We start from the raw sequence: 16,068 nt of genomic DNA, 5'->3' as shown, positions 1-16,068 counted from the left end.
CAACATACAAACTTCATGTCTTCATTTCACTGCAACAAATCTTTTATTTCCCATTGGTTTATCTTACAGCTTTTTATAGGAGGTGTGTGAAGAATAAGGTGATTACTTCATCTCCATATCACATTTCTGCCAAAAAAGCTCTGTCAAATAATATGGTTGATTTCTATAACAATATAGAAATATCCATTTATATCAGGAAGGTAAGTGGGATCTCATCAGGATTTTTCATTTCACAATATTTGGTGAGAGTACTGCAGAAATGGCTACAGATAGAGGAACCTTAGGGTTTGTTCACACAGTATACTGTGTACACTACATAATCACTACTCCACACAATCCTCCCCAACCTCCCAATAAACATAACTGGTTTAAAGCATTTGTTTTCTACAAATATATAACATAAGAAACAAACTTTTCAGACCATTATAGTAAGGGATTCTTTCTCTCTTTGAGTATATTTAGCCCTATTGTTGGGAACCTAAACCCGATCTACCACAGCGCTCCATCTGCCCGGCTGGATGCTCATCGGTTTGTTCGGAGGTGTGGTGTCCTGTTGCCAAAGTGATGCCACAGTTTCCTGCTCTGCAGATGGCTCGGCAGCGGGATCGAGGTCTGGTCGCAAGGGGTTGACGTCTGAAACTGGAGACCTTAAAGGTCTGTGTTTAATCATTAGCCCTGGCGGTGATTTTCCTGGCATTTTCCTGTTGACTTCCTGTGATATCCTGTGTTTGACCCGACTTTGGCCTAATGCACACGACCGTAGCCATGTGCACGGCCGTGATTTTCGGGTTGGCTGAACGCGGAGTGTCTACCGCGAGCCGCCCGCAAATCGCAGGCCGTGTACATGGCCATGTCCATTATGTTCTATAAGCCTGGACCACAGAACACAGCCTTAATAAGACATGTCCGTTCTTTCTGCAGTCCAGGCTCCTGGGCCATGCATGGACCGTGGAAACCACTGTGATGTGCATGGGCCCATAGAAATGAATGGGGCCGCAATTCTCCCGTGGATCTTCAGGGGAATTGCGGCCGCAAAAGCACGTTCGTGTGCATGGGGCCTTAGTCTTGACTACTTAAGCCAACAATCTGTGCACCAACCTCTGGCCTGACCCTGACATTGCTCCTGTTACTCATCTGTGAACCTGATATTTCCTGCTTGTTACCAATCCGGATCCATTTGACCATGACATTGAATTGTCATCCCCAGAACGACCCTCTATTCGTTACTATCCTGTGGACCGTGACCTGGGAATTATACTTGTAAAGTCCATAACTCCTTTAGGGGGTTACGGGTGAAGAATTGAGGATTCCTTAGAATCCGCATTAAATCAATAACGGTCCCGTTATCCTTTTTCCTTGCCAGCTGTCAAGTTCCTTAGTATCGCAATATCCTGTTCTTGCTTGGGCTGATGATTTAGCATGGAGCGTGACACCTATAGTCTTGAGGGATACATTTCTACAAACCAATTTCAAGATGAAAATTACATTGTTGTGTAGCACCTACCTACTCAAAAACTATCAAAGTATATCAAGTACAAGCAACCTAAACCTAGAGGTATCAACTATGCCATTGTCCAACTGGAAAGTGGCCAAACACAAGGTGACCTAATATAATGGCATCCGTAGCACATGGCTGGACTAAAGTAATGAGAGTCTCTCACTCAGAGTAGGACTTGCCTACTACTAAAGGAACCGAGTTCAGGCCCAGGCTCTGACACAACAAGGTACCTCAAAGGTCTATCAGAAGACCCCATTTGGAGAAGATTTTGTTGCCAATCACTTGTCACTAGGGCCTATTTCCTAGGTTGATCCTGTTTGACCTTATTGGTGATATGTTTTGCGTACAGTGATGACAACAACGATTACCGCACAAAAAAATAAAGTAGATGTGAACAAACCATCAATTCCATCTAGGATCAAGATATGGAAGTAGATTAAAGAGGTCCTGGTCATTGTTTTTATGGAGGGGGACATCAACTTTTAAAGCTATTTGTTCCAGATTGTCCAATGTTTATGCTGGAGTCTTCCTGATTCTTGTTATGCTTCTGTAAATTCCTGAATTATCTTTGGTTGTGCAACAAGGGTTCTCGTTTCTACTTTGTGCTCACCCTTTTATACCAGCTCAATATATCCAACTGTCTCAGAAGAAAACGGCAAAAAGGAAGTCAAGGTGAGAGTGTCTCATTCAACACGTGGTAATGTGAGCTTAATAGTGGAAAACACACTGACACTATAACAGTACGTGAATGGCAAGTCTCTTTCAAATGTTTGCCAGATATTCAATAAAGCCTGGTAAATCCTGAGGGTTACAAAGTAAATCTGTAACTGATAACTTCAAAGCCTTACAGGATTATAAACAAATAATGCTTAATCCTTCTGATATGAGAGGTATTTTAAAGATTTTTTTGCATCATGTCTGTGAGCAGTTATGAATCCTAGCAAAACATGTTCCTGACTTCCCCAGAAATGGCCGGTGCAGGACGCACACCTATCTGATGTTGGTCCAGCACAGAGGAAATGATTCTAATTGTCTTCTTCTGTAACCCCTTAAGGTCCAAGCTATTTTTGGCCATTAGGACCACACAGTATTGTTTTTTTTCATCTCGATATTCTATAACTAATTTATTTTTGCAAAAATGTGGGGCTTGTCTTTTGCAGGATAAGTTCTAGTTTCTACTAGTTTGTAGGGGGCAAGCAAAAAAAAAAAAGAACAACAACATTCTAACATGTATTTTTTATATTTTCTTTTTTTTTTTACGTTGTTCATCCTTAACCTAATATAAGTGTATATATTTATAGTTGTGATGGTTATGGGGGTACCAAATATGTGGGGGTTAAGTTAACTACAGGCCTGTAGTGAGAATTCTGGCCGCAGCACACCGATTTCTCAGGATTCAGTCTCACCTATTTTGGAGCCACAGGTACACTCAGAACTTTACCAGAATATTGAAAAACTATTTAGAGCTGAACTAGCTCAGGCTGTGACACAATTTAAGCGCCAAGTGCAAGAACTCGGTCAATGTGTGGCCGACATTGAGGCTAAAACAGAATGTATGGTAGATGCCAATACTGCTGACAGACAGGACATTGACGACCATACCTCAAAGATGGAAGCCCTGGAAATGATGCTCGAAGACCTGGAGAATCGATCTTCTGATCTTCCCGCCCTGGTCACCATTTTGTTTCGGGCTCTTCTGCTTCAACTAGACGCTACGCTGTTTAAGATGGACAGGATCCATAGAGCTCTGGTGAAGCTGAGAAACCCTGACTGGCCCAGGGATGTCATTCTTCGACTGCACTATCCTGAAGTCAAAGAGCAGATCCTCGGAGCCGCAAGGAATCCTCAGTCATTACCTGGTGTACCTAACATGGTGTGCGTATCTATGCTGACCTAGCACCCTCGACACTGGGCAGACGTTGAGATATGAAACCCATCACTTTGGCCCTGCAAAACGATCAGGTGAAATATCGTTGGGGATTTCTGTTCTCTCTGAATTTTCAAGTCAACACCCCGCACCTATGTGGTCCGCAACCCTGACGAGGGTAAAGAAGCTCTTCTTAAAGTAGGCGTCTCACTTACAGTTCAACCGCCATTACCGCCTAGGTCACCACGCCCTACAAGATCATGGTTCACCAAAATGACCAAAGCTCCCCCACAGAAGACTTCTGGTGTTGTGCAATGACAAGAGACAGAATCGTTGGCTAACATGTTCTGGTGACAGGGAATGTTCCGGTTGCACCCTCTACACATTTTGAGACTCGGTCTCGTGACTGCTCTTTACCATCCCTGACACAGGTATCCCTATTCCAAGCATTGACCCGTAAGTGGTTTGGGTTACCATGTTGTCCCTGTCCTCCTGGTCTTGGGGTTCCGCTAGGCGGTTTCCCCAACCCAGACATACTAGTTGGACTACGTGTCCTATTTGGGGGGTTTTCGTTGCTAATGTTCAACTTTTAACTATTGCATTTTTTTACCAAATTTTTCCATCCTAATTCTTGTGGGCTTGGCTCAGACAGCCCCCAAACAAAGTTTGAGATTACTTATGGAATTAAGCATATGGCATGCCGGGTTTTTACTTTCCTGATTACCGAATATAAGGTCTTACATAGTTGCGTCTCTTTCTGCTTCTAATATGTGTCGGATTATTTCCCATAATGTAAGGGGCTTTAATTCCCCCTCGAAATACTAAAAGGCTTTTATTGATTAGTTAAAAGAGGCCCCGGATGTTATCTGTTTGCAGAAATCGCACTTCACACAGTCCTCTTTTCCTAAGTTTTTTTCACCAAACATACTCTACTCTTTACATGTCCTCGTTTACCACTAAGGCTAGAGGTGTTGTTACTATGACTGGAAATACCTTCCCCTTACAGGTTTCATCTGTCGTCTCTGACCCACTAGGTCATTATTTGATAATCGTGGGTACCTTAGTAGATATTACTATTTGTATTGTTAATTCCCACGCCTCCAATGCTGACCTCATTTAATTTTTTCATGATCTAGCACAAATGGTTGCTCCTCTTCAGTATCAACATTTGGTATGGTGCGGTGACTTTAATTTTGTTGTTAATCCCACCCTAGACAAGTCCCACAATATAGCTTCCCGACGCACAATGGCGCATAAGAAAATTATATCTGATACTTTTCAATTACTCTCCCTAACCGACACCTGGAGGGAACACAACGGGTCCAATAGAGGTTATACCTTTCTATCTGCAGCGCACCGTCATCACACTAGGATCGACAGGATTCTTTCCACAGCTTCATCTCTACCTCAATTGTTATTCTCTAGACATATTGTTTGCGCTTGGTCTGATCATGATGTTGTATGTTCTGAATTTGATTTCACGCAAAAGGGCAGGATCCCGTTTGCTTGGCGATTAAATGAATGCAAGAAATCAGATAACAGAAGATCTTAGAACATATTTTGAAGAAAATAACTCCTCTGATAGAACTCCGCACTGTCTATGGTTGTCTCATAAGGCTTATATAAGGGATCAACTTATAACGTTGTAGAAAGAAAGAAAGAAAGAAAGAAAGAAAGAAAGAAAGAAAGAAAGAAAGAAAGAAAGAAAGAAAGAAAGAAAGAAAGAAAGAAAGAAAGAAAGAAAGAAAGAAAGAAAGAAAGAAAGAAAGAAAGAGGAATGGCGCAATCTAAATTGAAGGATAGGCTAGCTAGATTATCCCTTGCTCCCCAACTAGATAGTTTTTCTATTTCTATAAGGCATTTCAAGACACCAAAACTCAGTTAGATTGCCATACTTTCACATACTACGGAAAAGGCATTGCGTTGGACACAGCTAAATACTATAAATGGGCTAATAAACCTGATCAGCTTTTAGCACGGAAATTGAGACAACACCAGGAAATGCCAGGGAATTAAACAACGTATCAACTAGGTGTTCAAAATTCAAACTAGGGAGGGTCACACTACTTTTAATCCCAACCACATTTATGAAACTTTTAGGCAGTTTTATCAGGTAGTGTACTCTAGGCCCTCTTGTGTTAATGAGACCACCATAGCCAGTTTCTTGTCGCAAGCTCAAATGCCGGATTTATCATCTGATACAGTGGGTCGCCTTAATGCAGGTATAACCGAATTTAGGTAGACCTATCGATTAAAGAGCTTCAGTTGATGTAAGATCCCGGGTCCCGACGGCCTTTCAGCAGCCTGTTACAAAAAGTTTGCTACTCAACTAACACCCCACATTCAGAATTTTTGTAATCATCTTCTTCAGGGCAATGCCATGCCTCCCGAATTTCTGGATGCTATGGCTGCCGTGATCCCGAAGCCTAATAGGAATCCTTTATCCCCATCCAATTATAGACCTGTATCCCTACTAAAATTAGATGCAAAATATTTTACTTCTATTCTAGCTCGCCGACTAAATTCTTTCTTGCCTATGCTGGTGCATACAGATCAGGTAGGTTTTATGCCCCAAAAAGAGGCACCTGATAAAATTCGTAAACTTATTAATATAATAACACAGAATCAGAAAGACTCTACTCCTTGTAATTTTTAGCATTAGATAGCCTGTCCTGAGATTATTTGTTTGCTGTTATCCGCAAAGCGGGTATACAGGGACCCTTCTTAGCTGACATACAAATCTTATATACTTCTGTAGTTGCTTATCTTAAACTCCCTTCAACATCTTCTTCACAGATACTGATGCACAGGTGTACTCGCCAAGGCTGCCCACTCTCCCCTGCCCTCTTTGCCCTTTTCATGGAACCCTTGGCAAATATGATTAGAAGAAATCCCGATATAGCTGGAGTCCGTCTTGGTTCTTCTGAGTACAAAGCTGGTTTGTTCGTGGATGATCTACTGCTGACTCTAACCAAATCCTTAACTTCACTTCCCAATTTACCAGCATTAGTGGACGCTTTTTATTTGGCTTCGGGATTACGAGTTAACACTTCCAAATCGGAGGTTATGTTCTGTAATACGCCACGCCGTACGATAAAATTGAAACTTTGGTTTCCAGTCATGCCCCAAAAAGTAAATTTATCTAGGGATAGCTTTAATTCCTTGATTAGAGGACTTATATGCAGCTAACTTCCCAGCTTTATTACGTTCTATTAAACGTGACCTAAAGTCTTGGGATACGTCGTCCCTACTCTCCTGGTTTCAACGGATACATTCTGTTAAGATGATAATACTTCCTAGGTTGTTGTATCTGTTCAGAACATTACCTATTTACGTTCCAATGTCCGACCTTCGACGACTTCAACAGGATATTTCTCGCTTTATATGGGCGGGCAAACGCCCTAGAATCCGTTCTTCCATTATGTTTCTTCATAAGCGTGTGGGAGGATTCTCTGTTCCTAATTTTATTAAATATTATAGAGCAGCCAGATTAGCTCAATTTATGCTCATACATACATCATGCAATGTTCCGCAATGGGTGGGTCTGGACTCTGAACTCCTTGCTCCATTCTTTTGGACTACCCTCATCTGGAGTACGTGTGCTTTACCAAGAGATGTTAAGACCAAATCGATATTATCTTATTATGCTTTGTTACTGTGGAGGGCTGTGCTTTTAAACATAATCTACAGTCTCCGATTTCCCCACTTACCCCACTATTTCTAAATCCTGCCTTCCCTTTGGGAATGCAGAAAAATGCGTTCTCTTGGTGGCATACTCACAAACTTGTCAGACTACCAAATTTCTTATAAAACGGAACCCTGATTTCTCCTAGTCAATTCCGAGATCGATACGAAACCCCCTTTGGGTACGTTCACACGCAAACTCAAAAACATCTGAAAATACGGAGCTGTTTTCAAGGGAAAAACAGCTCCTGATTTTCAGATGTTTTTTAAGGCACTCGCGATTATCGCCTCATTTTTACGGGCCGTTTTTGGAGCTGTTTTCAATAGAGTCTATGAAAAACAGCTCCAAAAACGTGCCAAGAAGTGACCTGCACTGCTTTTTCGCGGCAAAAAAAACGGCCGCGCAAAAAAATGGCCCGTCGCAACAGAACGCCTTTTTTCCAATTGAAATCAATGGGCAGATGTTTGGAGGCGTTCTGCTTACGATTTATCGGCCATTTTTTGGGCGTTTAAACATACCCTTTAAGCGAGGAGTTCAGACGTGTACAGATTCTCTAGTTTTGACATTCTGTATTGGGAAATTTGCCCCCACTTTCATGCACTGTTCTTGAACTATTTATTTTATATTTTTTGGAGAGGTTGGGCCTTATCTCTTGTATATATGGACTGTTGAATTCCCAGTTGGAGGGGCTGTAGTTACCATGTATGTTAAAAAGGGAGGAGGATATCCAGTGTCAGCTTTCTTTAGAGAAATGGAGAAGTTGTTGTGATTTTGTCCATAAAGGGAGTTGGCAAGTTACTCTAGCGCAGGGGTCTCAAGCACATATGAACAGCGATGTCTGGGGCTTCCCCAGAGCCGGAGTCCCGGGCAGAGCGCTAGTACAGGCTCTGCTCCGGGACTCTGTGGAATTCCCTGACATCTCTGCCCATATATGGACAGTGTGTCAGGGTCTTGCCCAGAGCGGAGCAGAGCGCTGGTGTCGGCTCTGCTCCTGGACTCTGTGGAATTCCCTGACATCGCTGTCCACATATGAACAGTGATGTCTGGGGCTTCCCCAGAGCCGGAGTCCCGAGCAGAGCGCTGGTGTCGGCTCTGCTCCGGGACTCTGTGGAATTCCCTGACATATCTGCCCATATATGGACAGTGTGTCAGGGTCTTCCCCAGAGTGGAGTCCCGGGCAGAGCGCTAGTATCGGCTCTGCTCCGGGACTCTGTGGAATTCCCTGACATCGCTGCCCATATATGGACAGTGTGTCAGGGTCTTCCCCAGAGCGGAGTCCCGGGCAGAGTGCTATTATCAGCTCTGCTCCGGGACTCTGGGGAAGCCTCTGACATCGCTGTCCATACATCGACAATGATGTCAGGGGCTTCCCCAGAGCAGGAGTCCCAGTGATGTCAGGAGCACAGCTGGAGTCCCAGGAAGAGCCTACTAGCTCTCTGCCTGGGACTCCAGCTCTGGGGTTGCCCCTGACATCTCTGTCCATATATGGACAGTGATGTCAGGAGCAGAGCTGGAATCCCAGGCAGAGTGCCAGAAGCGGCTCTGCTCCGGGACTCCTGCTCTGGGCAAGCCCCTGACATCACTGTGGCAGCATCTGCATAGGGCACTGTGGCAGCATCTACAGAGGGCACTGTGGCAGAATGTACAGAGGGCACTGTGGCCTTATCTACAGAGAGTACTGTGGCCTTATCTAGGGGTGTGTAGCATTATCTACAGAGGGCACTGTGGCCTTATCTAGGGGTGTGTTGCATTATCTACAGAGGGCACTGCGGCAGCATCCACAGAGGGCACTGCGGCAGCATCCACAGAGGGCACTGCGGCAGCATCCACAGAGGGCACTGCGGCAGCATCCACAGAGGGCACTGTGGCACTATCTAAAAAGGGGCTTCCCAATCTTGACATGTGTGCTAACTGAGCTGCCGGACTGCATTTAGCGACACTTAAACTGGAAAGCTGGATTGTTGAAATAAGCACGTGGAGAAATATCTCAAATTTTAAACCTAGCGCTATTATTATAGTAATGTAGTATTATTATTCTAGTAATATAGTGTTATAGTAGTTCAAATAACTAATTGATTAACAATAATTTTGTATTGTATCAAATTTGGAAGTAATGCGGCCCGTCAACTTCCCATTTTTTCTATATGCGGCCCACTTACCCGGCCGAGTTTGAGACCCCTGCTCTAGCGGAAACCTCAGTGAAGGTTCTACATAAAACCTACTTAGTACATGAACGTCTTCATTCCATCTACCCTGCGACTTCCCCACTCTGTTTTAGGGATTGTGGGTCTGTGGGTTCCATGTACCATACGTGGTGGGGATGTCCCATTGCTAGTGCATTTTGGGACTCCATTTGTGGGCTCATTTCTGATGTTCTTGGCCATACTTTTCATAAGGTGCCCTCTATCTGTTTGCTAGGTGATAAGCCCGTAGGACTGCGCTATGCTCCATTTAAATTAGCTCAATATATTCTTTTAGCTGCCCGCATACACATTGCCTCTAAATGAAAAAAGATTAATCTCTCTCTTTCCGTGGTATGAAACAGAGTAGATAAAATAGCTATATATGGAAAAATCGAAGCAGTTCGTACTGATATGATGGAACAATATGATAAGGTGTGGCGGCCCTGGCTGCTCTTCTCCAATTCTTCTAATTTATCATATTACTAGACTCTTTGAGAAACCTCATGAATGTTCTTGTCAGATTATGTATTTCAGCTTTCTTTAGAGGTAAGCTAGTAACCCAGTTTGTGCCTCTTAACAATTTATCTTGCTTGTCGAGCTTGTATCGTTCTGGTGTATTTCATATATGGACATGAGAATTTTCCCATTGTATATAGTTCCTTTTCCGCACATTATGATTTATCTTATCTTGTATTATTTCTTCCTTTATATACTTCATTTATTTTTGTCTATGTGCAAATATGATGTACTGCCCTCTGCATAGGGTCTTTATGATTTGTTTGTAATGTCCCTTTTTCTTGCTCATTTTCAAACCAATAAAACCCTTTTTAAAATAAAATGTAGTGTAGTGCTTGATTGTTTGTTTTTTACTATATGTATGATGCCGGTATATTGTGCCTTTAAATAGAAATAAAAAGACAGCCCTGGGTACCTTTGTCTGGTGCCAGGATATCTCCTTAGTGACTTCAGCTAAAGCATTTATGTGGCCGGGCCTGGTTCTAGCAATCATGGGACGAGAGGGTCCCCCCCCCCCCCCTTGTACAGTGCAGCAATCAGTTTTAGCACTTAATGGGTTAACTGGCAGGAACTATGTTTTTCTGATTCGAGCAGATGCAATGGGAGTGTGGCTGGTTATGTTTGTTTCTTTGCCTGATGAAGAGATCGGTCCGATCTCATAACGCGTAGCGTTCTTATCCATTAAACATATATCTTATTTAAACTTCTTGCCTTGGATTGAATCCTTCAATTCCACAACAATTGGACAGCGCTGGAGAATTTGATCCACTTTTTTCTCCATTTATCTAGAAAAGGATCCCTGGCACGAAGGCCTCATGTGCATGGTAAAGCCTCACACATAGGAGTATACACAAGGAAGGGGGCTCCAGGGAAATTGACAGTTCTACAGTGAAGAGGGAGGCAGAGTGTTTTGAGCGACTTTCTAGTCATTGTCATTTTGCTAAATTACCAACTAAACCCTAATTTATTAATCACTTATTAATGAATGAATAAAGCATAACTTTTATTTCTATAATTATAGGGGTAAGGGAAGGGATGTGTAAGCGCCCAATCAGAGGCCGCTCATACGTCACTTCCGCATAGTGTTTAAGTATAAGTCTGTATAAGTCTGTAAGTCCGTATAAGGTTGGGGTGAGTATGAGCAGAGTCGGGGGCTAGCAGTCTAGCACTAGGTATGGGGCAGTATCTGGCAACAGCACTACATATGGAGGTACTCAGTAAGGTGTTATTGGTATTTGTGGTATTTTCTGACAAGAACAATACACCGTTCAGCTATAACATAAAAACCACCTGTCTAGTATTGTGTAGGTCGCCCTCGTGCCACCAACCAGTTCTGACCCGTCGAGGCATGGACTCCACAAAGCTTCTAAATGGTGTCCTGTGATATCTAGTACCAACACGTTAGCAGCAGATCCTTTAATTCCTGTAAATTGCGAGGTGGAGACTTCATTGATCAGACTTGTTTTTCCAGCACATCCCACAGATTCTAGATCGGATTAAGATGGAATTTAGAGGCCATGTCAACACCTTGAACTCTTTGTCATGTTTCTTAAACCATTGCTGAACAAGTGTTACAGTGTGATTATAAAGCTGAAAGAGGCCACTGCCATTAGGGCATACCGTTGACATTGAAGGAGTGAACTTGGTGTGCAACAATTTAGGTAAGTGTTACAAAGTAATATACACATGAATATTCATGTTGCATGAGGTCACTTAAACTCAGTGACTTTTTTATGATTCGTCTCCAGTTAAGAATGAGCCATACCACCTTGAATGGGTTGGTTGAGACTGCTTAATTACTTTTATATCTCGTCTTTTAGTGGATTCTGTTTAGAAGCTCTATTGTGACTTCGAAGTTATTCCCTAATGTAAACTGCTCTAACATGTGATATATGTATTGATTGCTTGCTTGCTACAAAGTTTGCAAAAGTGACATAATTTGTAACCTTTTTTTTCCTTTGCAGTTTCCTGAGTAGCTGAGTAAGGGGGAGGGCTTAGCTGCTACCAGGTGGTATAAATCAGGCCTCACTACTCTGTAGAGCCTGCTCTGAGGCTTGAATAGCAAGTGGTTTGTATATTAAGTGGAGTTCCAAAAACCGGAGTTCAAAAGAGGAGTTAAAGCCCAAGTAAGTGCTCTTCTACATCTTTATCTTTTTGGTTAACACCTGTTCGCTGTTTTTTTGTAACTGGGATAATGGACAGCAAGATTGGAGGTTTTCTTCAGTGCACAGTTTGCCATATGTATGCACGACTGGAGCCGGAGTTCCAGGGTGAATATCTCTGTGGCAGATGTGAGCATATTGTTCACCTGGAAGCTCGTATTAGAGATCTGGAGGAGCAGAATGCAACACTGAGGAGGATAGACAATTTTGAACGGAGCTTGCTGCTCACAGAGCATGCAGTTAGTGGGTTACAACTGGAGGGTGAAGACATGGGTGAGCAGGATCAGGTAAGTAGCTGGGTTAATGTAGTTAGGGGCAGTAGAAAGGGGTCAAAGACAAGGAAGGCCGATCCGGTTTCTGACATTCCAGGCAAAATTGCCAAGTTGGGTGATGATGCGAGGGTGTCAGTCTCAGAAATGGCAGCCCTAGTGGATACTGATCTCCCTAACAGCCGGGAGAACAGCCCAGCTAGTAGTCGGCGGGATGGTAATGCAGGTAAGCCAAGACAATTGATAGTCGTAGGGGATTCTATAATCAGGAAGACGGATAGAATTATTTGTCGCCAAGACCACCTCAACCGAATGGTTTGCTGTCTCCCTGGTGCCAGGGTTCGGCATGTGGTGGAACGGGTGGACAAATTGCTGGGAGGGGCTGGTGATGATCCAGCTGTCGTGGTCCATGTCGGTACCAACGACAGAATAAATGGTAGGTGGAGGAGCCTTAAGAATAATTTTAAAGAACTAGGCTACAAGCTGAAGGGAAGGACCTCCAAGGTTGTATTCTCAGGAATACTGCCTGTGCCATGCGCATCACAGGAAAGACAGCGGGAGTTTAGGGAGTTAAATGCATGGCTGAAGTCTTGGTGTAGAGGAGAAGGATTTGGGTTCCTAGAGCACTGGGCTGACTTTTCATTGGGGTACAAACTGTATTCTGCAGATGATTTGCACCTAAATGGAAGGGGGTCCGCTGTGCTGGGGGAGAGAATTCTAGCTGGGGTGGCGGAGTATTTAAACTAGGGCTGAGGAGGGAGGTCAATGTAGAAAAAAAAGGGGTAGCCAGGTTAGAGAGGGGTCAGACTATATTGGTGGGGGGAGAAACAGAATGTGGGGAGAGGACTGGACAACAGGATAAGGAGATCCTTTCGTTACAAAACATCAGTGTAAATAAAAAGGACCGATTAATGTCAAATCACATTTCTGATAATAAAAGTGAAAAACTGACAGGCAAGTTAAAGTGTATGTTCACAAATGCCAGAAGTCTAGCAAGTAAAATGGGGGAGCTGGAGGCCTTGATACTGGAAGAAAATATAGATATAGTTGGTGTTGCTGAAACATGGCTGGACTCTTCACATGACTGGGCTGTAAATCTACAGGGTTTTACACTTTTTCGTAAAGACAGGACAAATAGGAAAGGTGGTGGTGTATGTCTGTATGTGAGAAGTGATATGAAGGCGAGTGTGAAAGAGACAATAGTGGGTGAAGACTGTGAGGAGGTTGAAACCTTGTGGGTGGAACTAGAAAGGGAGGTAAACACTGAAAAAATTACTTTTGGTGTAATCTATAGACCCCCCAATATAACTGAGGAGATGGAAGTTCAGCTATATAAACAGATGGAGCGGGCTGCACAGGCGGGTACTGTAGTGATAATGGGAGATTTTAATTTCCGGGATATTAATTGGTGTCATGGTTCGGCTTCAACTGCAAAGGGGAGACATTTCCTCAACCTGTTGCAGGAAAATTTTATGGGCCAGTTTGTGGAAGACCCGACTAGAGGTGAAGCTCTGTTGGATCTGGTCATTTCTAATAATGCAGATCTTGTTGGGAATGTCAATGTTCGTGAAAACCTCGGTAACAGTGATCACAATATAGTTACATTTTACCTATACTGTAAAAAACAAACGCAGGCTGGGAGGGCAAAAACATTTAATTTTAAGAAAGCCAATTTCCCCAGGATGAGGGCGGCAATTCAGGATATGGACTGGGAAGAACTAATGTCAAATAATGGAACAAATGATAAATGGGAGATTTTCAAATCTACTTTGAGTTATTATAGTGCAAAATTTATTCCTACAGGTAATAAGTATAAACGACTCAAATTAAACCCCACATGGCTTACACCTTCTGTGAAAGGGGCAATACATGACAAAAAAAGGGCATTTAAAAAATACAAATCTGAGGGTACAGCTGTAGCCTTTGTAAAATATAAAGAGCTTAATAAAATCTGTAAAAATGTAATAAAATTAGCAAAAATACAAAATGAAAGGCAGGTGGCCAAGGATAGTAAAACAAATCCTAAAAAATTCTTCAAGCATATAAATGCAAAAAAGCCAAGGTCTGAACATGTAGGACCCATAGATAATGGTAATGGGGAGTTGATCACAGGGGATCAAGAGAAGGCAGAGTTACTAAATGGGTTCTTTAGTTCTGTATATACAACAGAAGAAAGAGCAGCTGATGTAGCCGGTGCCAGTGCTGTTAATATATCGGCTGATATACTGAATTGGATGAATGTAGAGATGGTCCAAGCTAAATTAAATAAAATAAATGTGCACAAGGCTCCGGGACCAGATGGGTTACACCCTAGAATTCTTAAAGAGCTTAGTTCAGTTATTTCTGTCCCCCTTTTCATAATATTCAGAGAATCTCTAGTGACTGGTATAGTGCCAAGGGACTGGCGCAGGGCAAATGTGGTGCCTATTTTCAAAAAGGGCTCTAGGTCTTCCCCGGGTAATTATAGACCAGTAAGCTTAACATCCATCGTGGGGAAAATGTTTGAGGGGCTATTGAGGGACTATATACAGGATTATGTGACAATAAATAGCATTATAAGTGACAGCCAGCACGGTTTTACTAAGGACAGAAGTTGTCAAACTAACCTAATCTGTTTTTATGAAGAGGTAAGCAGAAGTCTAGACAGAGGGGCCGCTGTGGATTTAGTGTTTTTGGACTTTGCAAAGGCATTTGACACTGTCCCCCATAGACGCCTAATGGGTAAATTACGGACTATAGATTTAGAAAATATAGTTTGTAATTGGATTGAGAATTGGCTCAAGGACCGTATCCAGAGAGTTGTGGTCAATGATTCCTTCTCTGAATGGTCACCGGTTATAAGTGGTGTACCCCAGGGTTCAGTGCTGGGACCACTATTATTCAACTTATTTATTAATGATATAGAGGATGGGATTAATAGCACTATTTCTATTTTTGCAGATGACACCAAGCTATGTAATATAGTTCAGACTATGGAAGATGTTTGTGAATTGCAGGCAGATTTAAACAAACTAAGTGTTTGGGCGTCCACTTGGCAAATGAAGTTTAATGTAGATAAATGTAAAGTTATGCATCTGGGTACCAACAACCTGCATGCATCATATGTCCTAGGGGGAGCTACACTGGCGGATTCACTTGTTGAGAAGGATCTGGGTGTTCTTGTAAATCATAAACTCAATAACAGCATGCAGTGTCAATCAGCTGCTTCAAAGGCCAGCAAGATATTGTCGTGTATTAAAAGAGGCATGGACTCGCGGGACAGAGATGTAATATTGCCACTTTACAAAGCATTAGTGAGGCCCCATCTAGAATATGCAGTTCAGTTCTGGGCTCCAGTTCATAGAAAGGATGCCCTGGAGTTGGAAAAAATACAAAGAAGAGCAACGAAGCTAATAAGGGGCATGGAGAAATTAAGTTATGAGGAAAGATTGAAAGAATTAAACCTATTTAGCCTTGAAAAAAGACGACTAAGGGGGGACATGATTAACTTATATAAATATATTAATGGCACATACAAAAAATATGGTGATATCCTGTTCCTTGTAAAACCCCCTCAAAAAACAAGGGGGCACTCCCTCCGTCTGGAGAAAAAAAGGTTCAAGCTGCAGAGGCGACAAGGCTTCTTTACAGTAAGAACGGTGAATTTATGGAATAGCCTACCGCAGGAGCTGGTCACAGCAGGGACAGTAGATGGCTTTAAAAAAGGGTTAGATAATTTCCTAGAACAAAAAAATATTAGCTCCTATGTGTAGAAATTTTTCCTTCCCTTTTCCCTTCCCTTGGTTGGACTTGATGGACATGTGTCTTTTTTCAGCCGTACTAACTATGTAACTATGTAACTATGTAACATATCTCTGTACGTGGGAGATTGGGGAAGGGAAGTTGTAG

This window comes from Rhinoderma darwinii, chromosome 1 (genome assembly GCF_050947455.1).
Source record: "Rhinoderma darwinii isolate aRhiDar2 chromosome 1, aRhiDar2.hap1, whole genome shotgun sequence".
Classification (NCBI taxonomy): Eukaryota; Metazoa; Chordata; class Amphibia; order Anura; family Rhinodermatidae; genus Rhinoderma; species Rhinoderma darwinii.
Note: the sequence above shows the minus strand (reverse complement) of the source record.